We start from the raw sequence: 7,950 nt of genomic DNA on the forward strand, positions 1-7,950 counted from the left end.
TAGACCATCCGTCTCAAAAATCAAACATCCCTAAGTCTCCCTCTAATTTTTTGTTTGTTTTGCAGATAAGAGCTGGGGAGACAGACAAAAACATGGCACTATTGACTGTCATAAATGTGTGCTTGTGTATTCAGCAGTTAAAGGGGTCATATTTTGAAAACACATTATTTGTGGTCCCTACATATAAACAGTGTTCTTTTTGTTTTGTACACCTTTCCTTTCATTTTAGCTGAAACCTTTCTATCACACATCACACCTGACACTTTTCTCCACCCGTTCCATCCTGCCTGTACACGCTTCATCACCTCTTTTCCACAGTCTCCATTGCTCTGGACTGTTGACCCTAAGTGCTTAAAATCCTCCACCTTCTTGATCTCTTCTCCCTGTAACCTCACTCTTCCTCTTGGGTCCCTCTCATTCACACACATGTACTCTGTCTTACTGCAGCTAACCTTCATTCCTCTCCTTTCCAGGACAAACCTCCACCTCTCTAGCTTCTCCTCCACCTGTTCCCTGCTCTCACTGCAGATCACAATGTCATCTGCAAACATCATAGTCCACACCATCACCACAGTGAACAAGAAGGGGCTCAGAGCTGATCCTTGATGCAGTCCCACCTCCACCTTGAACTCCTCTGTCACACCTACAGCACACCTCACCACTGTCTTACAGTCCTCATACATGTCCTGCACCGCTCTAACATACTTGTCTCCCACTCCAGACTTCCTCATACAATACCACAGTTCCTCTCTGGGCACCCTGTCATAAGCTTTCTCCAGATCTACAAAAACACGATGCAGCTCCCTTTTGCTTTCTCTGTACTTCTCTATCAACATCCTCAAAGCAAATACTGCACCTGTAGTATTCTTTTTTGGCAAGAAACCATACTGCTGCTCACAAATGCTCAGTTCTGCCCTTAAGTCTAGCTTCATCTACTCTTTCCCATAAGTTAATTGTATGGCTCATCAGCTTTATTCCACTGTAGTTGCCACAACTCGGCACATCTCCTTTATTCTTTAAAATGGGCACCAGAAAACAATTTTTGAATTCAGGGGTGTCGTGGGATGTTGCAGTCTGTGATTGCATTGGTTCTTGTTTCACTTGAAATTACTAACAGAGCCATAAGAAAATAATGCTTTATTCATTTAATCATTAAATAACAAGTATACACTTAGTTCGAAATCATTACAATATGCTCTCATAAACACATTGAACCAGTCTGGCCCTTGGCTTCAATGAAAACATTTTTTTGGCCTGTAAATTTGACTTTGACATCCCTGTACTAGGACAAATGAAGCCTCAAGAAGGTTTGCATTGGGGTGAACCAATTGAATGAAAGGCTTCAATCCTTCATGAAGCTTAATCTGCCCAACACTGCTTTCAGCTCATCTCTATTGAACTATTGATAGATGCCAGAACAACAAGGCGTCCCATTCTGGGACTAGCGATGAGGGGGTTGAGGTCAGCAGAAAGTAGACCCCCCTTTTTTGCCTCCACCTGGTGGCCAAAAGAAGAAAGACTTGACAGAGAACCGGATGCTGCCCCCAGGACGGAATCAGAACAAAACCACACTCCTGTCTCATCTGGTGGCCATGAGATGGGAGATCAAATGGATGCAGGCTTTTACTGCTTGTATAGATCCAGTGAGGTCCAGTGAATATCCTGACTGGACCTTTGTGAAAGCTCACACAAGATCCAGAAAGGGGAACAACCCAGCGAGGACGGAAGAGAGCAAGCGTAATGGTATTGTGATCCCATATGTGTCTGGAGTGTCAGAAAAGTTGAGGAGGATCTTCAACAAACACAAGATTCTTGTGTAATTTAAGCTAGGCAACACCCTCTGACAAAGGCTGGTCCACCCAAAAGACCCCACACCACACATTCAGGAGAGCAATCTGGTGTATGCAGTTAAATGCAACGAGAAATGCTCAGATGTCTACATAAGAGAAACCAAACAACCAGTACACAGGCGCATGGCTCAACACAGAAGAACCAACACATCAGGACAGGACTCAGCAGTCTTCCTTCATTTCAGGACTCATTTCAGGACACTGATGTTCAGATCTTGGACAGTGAAGATCAATGGCTTGAGAAGAGTGAAAAAGGCCATCCACGTCAAAGTGGAGAAGCCATCTCTGAACAGGGGGTGGTGGTCTGCGACATCACCTTTCTCCCATTTGCAATCATGTCCTTTCAAGACTCCTAAACATATTGTCTCAGCAGATTGACCCAGGTGAGGTGTCTCATGCTAATGACCCTCATTTGCATACCAAGGTGAAACTCACATTTCAACGACCCCCTTTGACACCCCCATCAACAATCGTTGAGGAGCCAGACAGGTTGTTGGAATGCGAATAGCACTGACCACACCCCACAGGGTTAATAAGCTGGGACATGACCAGCCACCTCCAGAACTGAAGAAGTCTCTTGGATGAGAGACGAAAGGTCTTTGAGAACTTTCTTAACGTTCAGTGGATTGACTTAAACAGCTTTGGATCACAAACAACAACAAATACAATATTAAACCATCATACACCTAAAGAATACCTAGATATCCATTGATTGCTCCTACATTACTAAGCACATTAATACTACATAATAAAAATACGGGATAGATAAACCGAGTTTGAGTTTTAGAGATCCGAAAGCTTAGAAGATGCTACCAGATGCCAACAAGAAAGCCAGGCAACAGTTTCTTGTTGGTGATGCCAACAAGAAACTGTTGCTGCAATAAGTCCAAAGCAATAATCAACATGTCACACATTTTGAAAGACTCCCACGGGCCATTACGAATATCTTGTGATGCCTTTTGGTCTCACCAATGCTCCTGCCATGTTCCAGAACCTGGTGAATGATGTGCTCTGGACATGCTTAATGTTTTTATATTTGTTTATTTGGATGACATCTTGATCTTTTCTCGTGATGAAGAGACCCACACTCACCATGTCCGCTCAGTGCTTCAGCAGTTGCTTCAGCATCAACTCTTTGTGAAAGCGGAGAAATGAGTTTCACAAACCCTCTGTCTCATTTCTTGGGTTTGTGTTTGAAGGGGAGATCAGGATGGATTCCGAAAAGGTTTCCGCAGTTGCGGAGTAGGCCCCCAGTTCTCATAAAGAGATTCAAAGGTTTCTGGGTTTTGCCAACTTTTATAGAAGTTTCATTTGCAACTATAGCTCCATAACCGCACCTCTGCATGACCTCTCTTCTCCTCAGACCTTTTGTCTGGAGTCCCAAGTGTGAAGCAGAAATTCAGGGTCTAAAGAGAAGCTTCACCTCCGCCCCTGTTCTCGGCCCCCCGTACCCCAGCCAGCGGTTCGTGGTAGAGGTAGACACTTCTGACGTCAGTCAGGGCGATCCTCTCCCAAGTCTGTTCCAAGAACAGTAAGCTGCACCCCTGTGCATTTCTGTCCAGGAACCTCTCTTCGGCAGAGCGTAATTATGACATTGGTGACCGAAAACTGCTGGCTGTCAAGGTGGCCCTGGAGGAGTGGAGACACTGGCTGGAGGGAGCTTCTCAGCCTTTTCAGGTATGGACTGATCACAATAATCTTGAATATTCAAAGACTGCTAAGACACTGAATGCTAGGCAGGCTAGGTGGGCTATCTTTTTCAGTTTTAATTTCACACTCTCCTACCGACGTGGTTCAAAGAATGTAAAGCCTGATTCCCTGTCTCGTATATATTTTCTCATGATCATGTTGACCCTGAACCCAAGACCATCTTGCCCAAGACTTGGTTTGTTGCTAATCTTTCTTGGGAAGTGGAAGACAAGGTTTAGTCAGCGGCCTAGGGTGTCACCGTACCTCCGGAGTGTCCTGTTGGTAAGCTCTTTGTGGTTCAGGCTCTCAGGGGGGAGGTGATTCATTGGGCCCACACCAATAAGACTGTCTGTCATCAATAAGACTTTGTTTGTTGTACAACGTTTCTGGTGGCCTAAAATGGCGAAAGATGTTACTGACTATGTTAATGCTTGCCCTATGTGTGCCAGTAACAAGGTCTCTCATTAGAAACCTTCTGGAGAACTCAGGCCCTTGCCCATTCCCTAACATCCCTGATCCCACATCTCCATGGACTTTGTCACGCCCCCCCCCCCCCCCCCCCCAAACGGTAACACAGTGGTTCTGACGGTGGTGGACAGACTCTCAAAAATGGTTCATTTTATTGCTCTCCCCAAACTCCCCTCAGCCAAAGAAACGGCTGAGGTGATGATGTTGAACATTTTTCGATTCATGTTTTTCCCACGGACATTGTCTCGTATCGCGGCCCTCAGTTCATCTCGCGGTTCTGGAAGGAAGTCTGCAGTCTGCTGGGCGCCACTGTCAGCTTCTCCTCCGGGTTTCATCCACAGACCAATGGGCAGGCTGAACGCCTCAACCAGGAACTGGAGACCGGCCTACGCATCACGGCGTCCAGAACCCCGACACATGGTCACAGAAACTGGTTTGGGTCGAGTTTGCCCACAATACTCTTCCGTCTGCTTCCACTGGTTTGTCTCCATTCCATATTGTTCATGGTCACCAACCATCTATTTTCCCCTCTGTTGACTCGGAGTCTTCAGTGCCCTCTGCACTGGCCTTGGTGAGGCGTTGTAGGAGAACCTGGGAGCGGGCCCGCCAGAATCTCCAACGACACTCCACCATCTATAAGGCAGCCGCAGACCGTAAGAGAACAACCGCCCCACGTTACAGACTCAGCCAGAAGGTTTGGTTATCTACCAAGAACTTACCACTTTGGGTGGAGTCCAAGAAGCTCGCTCCCAGGTTCGTCGGTCCGTTCCCCATCGCCAAGCTCATCAATCCGGTCACAGTCCAGCTGAAGCTCCCAAGGACAATGTGAGTCCACCCCACGTTTCATGTTAGTCACATCAAGCCTGTCAGGACCAGTCCTCTTGTTCCTCTGGCCAGACCCCCTCCGCCCGCCAGGTTCATTGATGGCGATCCAGTGTTCACTGTTCGACGACTCCTGTCTGCTCGCTGTCGGGGCAGGGGGGTCCAGTACTTGGTCATGATCCTGTTTGTTAAGTGTTTATTTGCTTCCCTATGTTTCATGTCTTGTCTTCCTGTTTTATTTTGTGATCACTCACCCCTGTCTGTTCCAGATTCCTGTCTGCCCTGCCCCCTCGCTGTCTGCGTGCACCTGATCCCTGATTGTGTTTCCCGCACCTGTGTCCAATCACCCCCCATCAGTCCTGCATATATTTCCCCTGTGTGTCCCCTTTGTGTCGCCAGTTCGTTGTAGTTCAGTGCTCACGTCCCAGCCTTTTGTCATAGTTCTTGTCATAGCTTTTGTGTTTGAACCTTGCTTGTTTTTTGATCTTGCCTTTTTGCCTCCCACCTTGGATACCTCTGCCTGGATTGACTGTCTTACCTGTGTACCAAACCCCACCTGGAATAAACCTTGTTTTCTGATTTTCTGAGTCCTGCCTCCCTGTGCTACATTCATGACAAAATGCAGACCCTCAACCAGGACAACACAGTCAGCACTTATTACCTGGATGTCTGGATCTGGAGGCTGAATGGGGCCCCAAAAAATCTACCATGTGATGCCCCTGCAAGCCACGAGGTGGATAATTAGTATGAAATGGCTGTTACCAATTAGCAAGATGTTTCCTATCTGGGTAGCAAGGGGGTGTTTGAGGAGTCAAGACAGATATGCTTGAATGCATTTGAATCTAAAATGACAGGTAGAGGCAGATTAAGATTAAAATTATGATCTTTATTTGTCATTATACAAAGGTACATCGAAATTACGAGGCTAGATGGAGAGTTGGTCATCATATAAGTACCTGAAGAATAAACTGGACAGGTCTAACAATACAACTGCTCTATAGACTATATGCTCAGGAGGATGAGGTCTTTTGGAGTGCAGGAGCCACTCCTGAAGACTTTTTATGACACCGTGGTGACCTCAGCTATTTTTCATGGGGTGGTCTGCTGGGGGAGCGGCATAACTGCGGCTAACAGGAAAAGACTGGACAGGCTGATTAGGAAGGCTCTGTCCAAGGATGCCCACTGGACTCAGTGGAGGTGGTGGGAGAGAGGAGGATGATAGCCAAGCTGTCATCAATGATGAAGAACAACTTCCAGCCCGTGCAGGGCACGTTAACATCACTGGAGAGCTCCTTCAGTAATAGGCTGCTGCACCCGATAGGCTGCTGTGTGAAGGAACGCTATCGCAGGTCTTTCCTTCCTGTGGCGGTCAGACTGTATAACAAGCACTGCTCCCAGTCCACCATAAATAATCACGCACACAATATGTTGACCAATGTTCAGTATCTTGTAGTTGGTATTTCTTAGCCATAGATGTGGGTTGTTAATTGTAAATTAACATATTAACAAATTGTACAGTGGAAGTCTCCACTGTACAATTTGTTCAACTTATTAAATTGGTAATATTTATATCTGTACATATGCACATATGTATGTATGCATGTATGTATGTTTGAACCCCCTTTTCCCTGCTGCCAAAATTGAGCAAATTTCCCCACTGCGGGGCGAATAAAGGCATTCTTATTATTTTTCATAAGAATAAATGTGCCTGAACTCATGTCATATACTTTTTCAAAACTTCACTGATGCAGTAGATTCAAGCTTTTCACATTTCTCAAAATAAATTAGAGTAACCTTTATTTTGATTCCTCTTCCTCATTCAGACACCGCTCCTTCACCAGTACCTCCTTTCAAGCACTGCACTGTGTCTGCCAAGCCCAACCAAATCAACTTTTACACCATCAACTGGCAGGAAGTCCTGGACAGGTGAGCGTAAGGCTTTTCAGATCTTTGTGTGATGTGATGAAAATGAAAGCTAAGAATGAGCAGTTAATCTGCCACAGATGAAAGGTAGGATGAAGAAGGCTCTCAATTACCATGAAAACTAATTGTGTAACTCCCCCTCCTCTTCCCTGGTTAATAACTTATGTGTCACGGCAGCTATTTTTACTTTGGGACTGAGTGGAATGTGAAACTGTATCCCTGGTGCCAGTTGAAAGCTAATCACTAAGTGTTAATCCAAGTCTTCAAAGAGGAGAAGCAGCCCAGCTAAGATTTAATTAAATAATGTATTAAGCACTCAGTTCTGCATGACGAAAGATGAGATTTTGATTGGTCATGGAAAGAAAACACCCTATCCTGACTGGTTTTACAGCTACTTCTGACATTACGCGTAATTTGAAAGTGTGTAAAAAGGAATAATTTCCTCAACCTCTTGTCAAGGGGTCGTTTTGGGCAGTTGCACAAATGTGTCGAAAACTCTTCCTGCCTCACACTGACAGCAAAGGTCATTAAAGCTAGGAGTCTGAAAGAAAAGGTAAAAGCTGCTCCTGTTGTGTTTTGTTACAAACTAGTTCTATTTTGACGTTAGAACAACAGTCGGATGGATGTTACAAAAAGCAGAGGCTCAGAAAGAATTTTTAGTGCATTCTAGATCAAGGCCACTTGGAACAGAAGCAGAGGAAATACTTCTCACCTGGGTGAGAAATATTTGACCAAGAATAGAAGATGCATTGTCTTGAATCAGAACAGCTGAAACCTCTCGTGTCCGTATGTGTGCTCGCTTGTCCATGTGTATCTGTGCTCATGTGTCCACAGCTGTCTACATCTGTGTCTGTCTATCTGCTCCTGCATCTGTCTGTCTGAACCTGTGCTTTTGGTAGGAGGTGATGAAGAATGAGATCCAGGTCATGAATAATTTGGACCATGCCAGCCTGATCCAGCTCTATACAGCTTAGGAGTCAAGGAATAACATCCTTGTACTTGAATAGTATGCCCCCCCCCCCTATTTTTACTAGCGGGGACCCGTGGAAATTCCACGATAAAACAATAATATCAGACTTCAAACCAAACATATGAAAACAAATGTATTGGTATGATAAACCAAGCGCACCCAACATAGTCAAAAATCAACGTGGTGACGTAATACTGACTTTGTGTTGGCAAATCATTGATGGCGCTG

The sequence above is a fragment of the Antennarius striatus genome, chromosome 18 (genome assembly GCF_040054535.1).
Source record: "Antennarius striatus isolate MH-2024 chromosome 18, ASM4005453v1, whole genome shotgun sequence".
NCBI lineage: Eukaryota > Metazoa > Chordata > Actinopteri > Lophiiformes > Antennariidae > Antennarius > Antennarius striatus.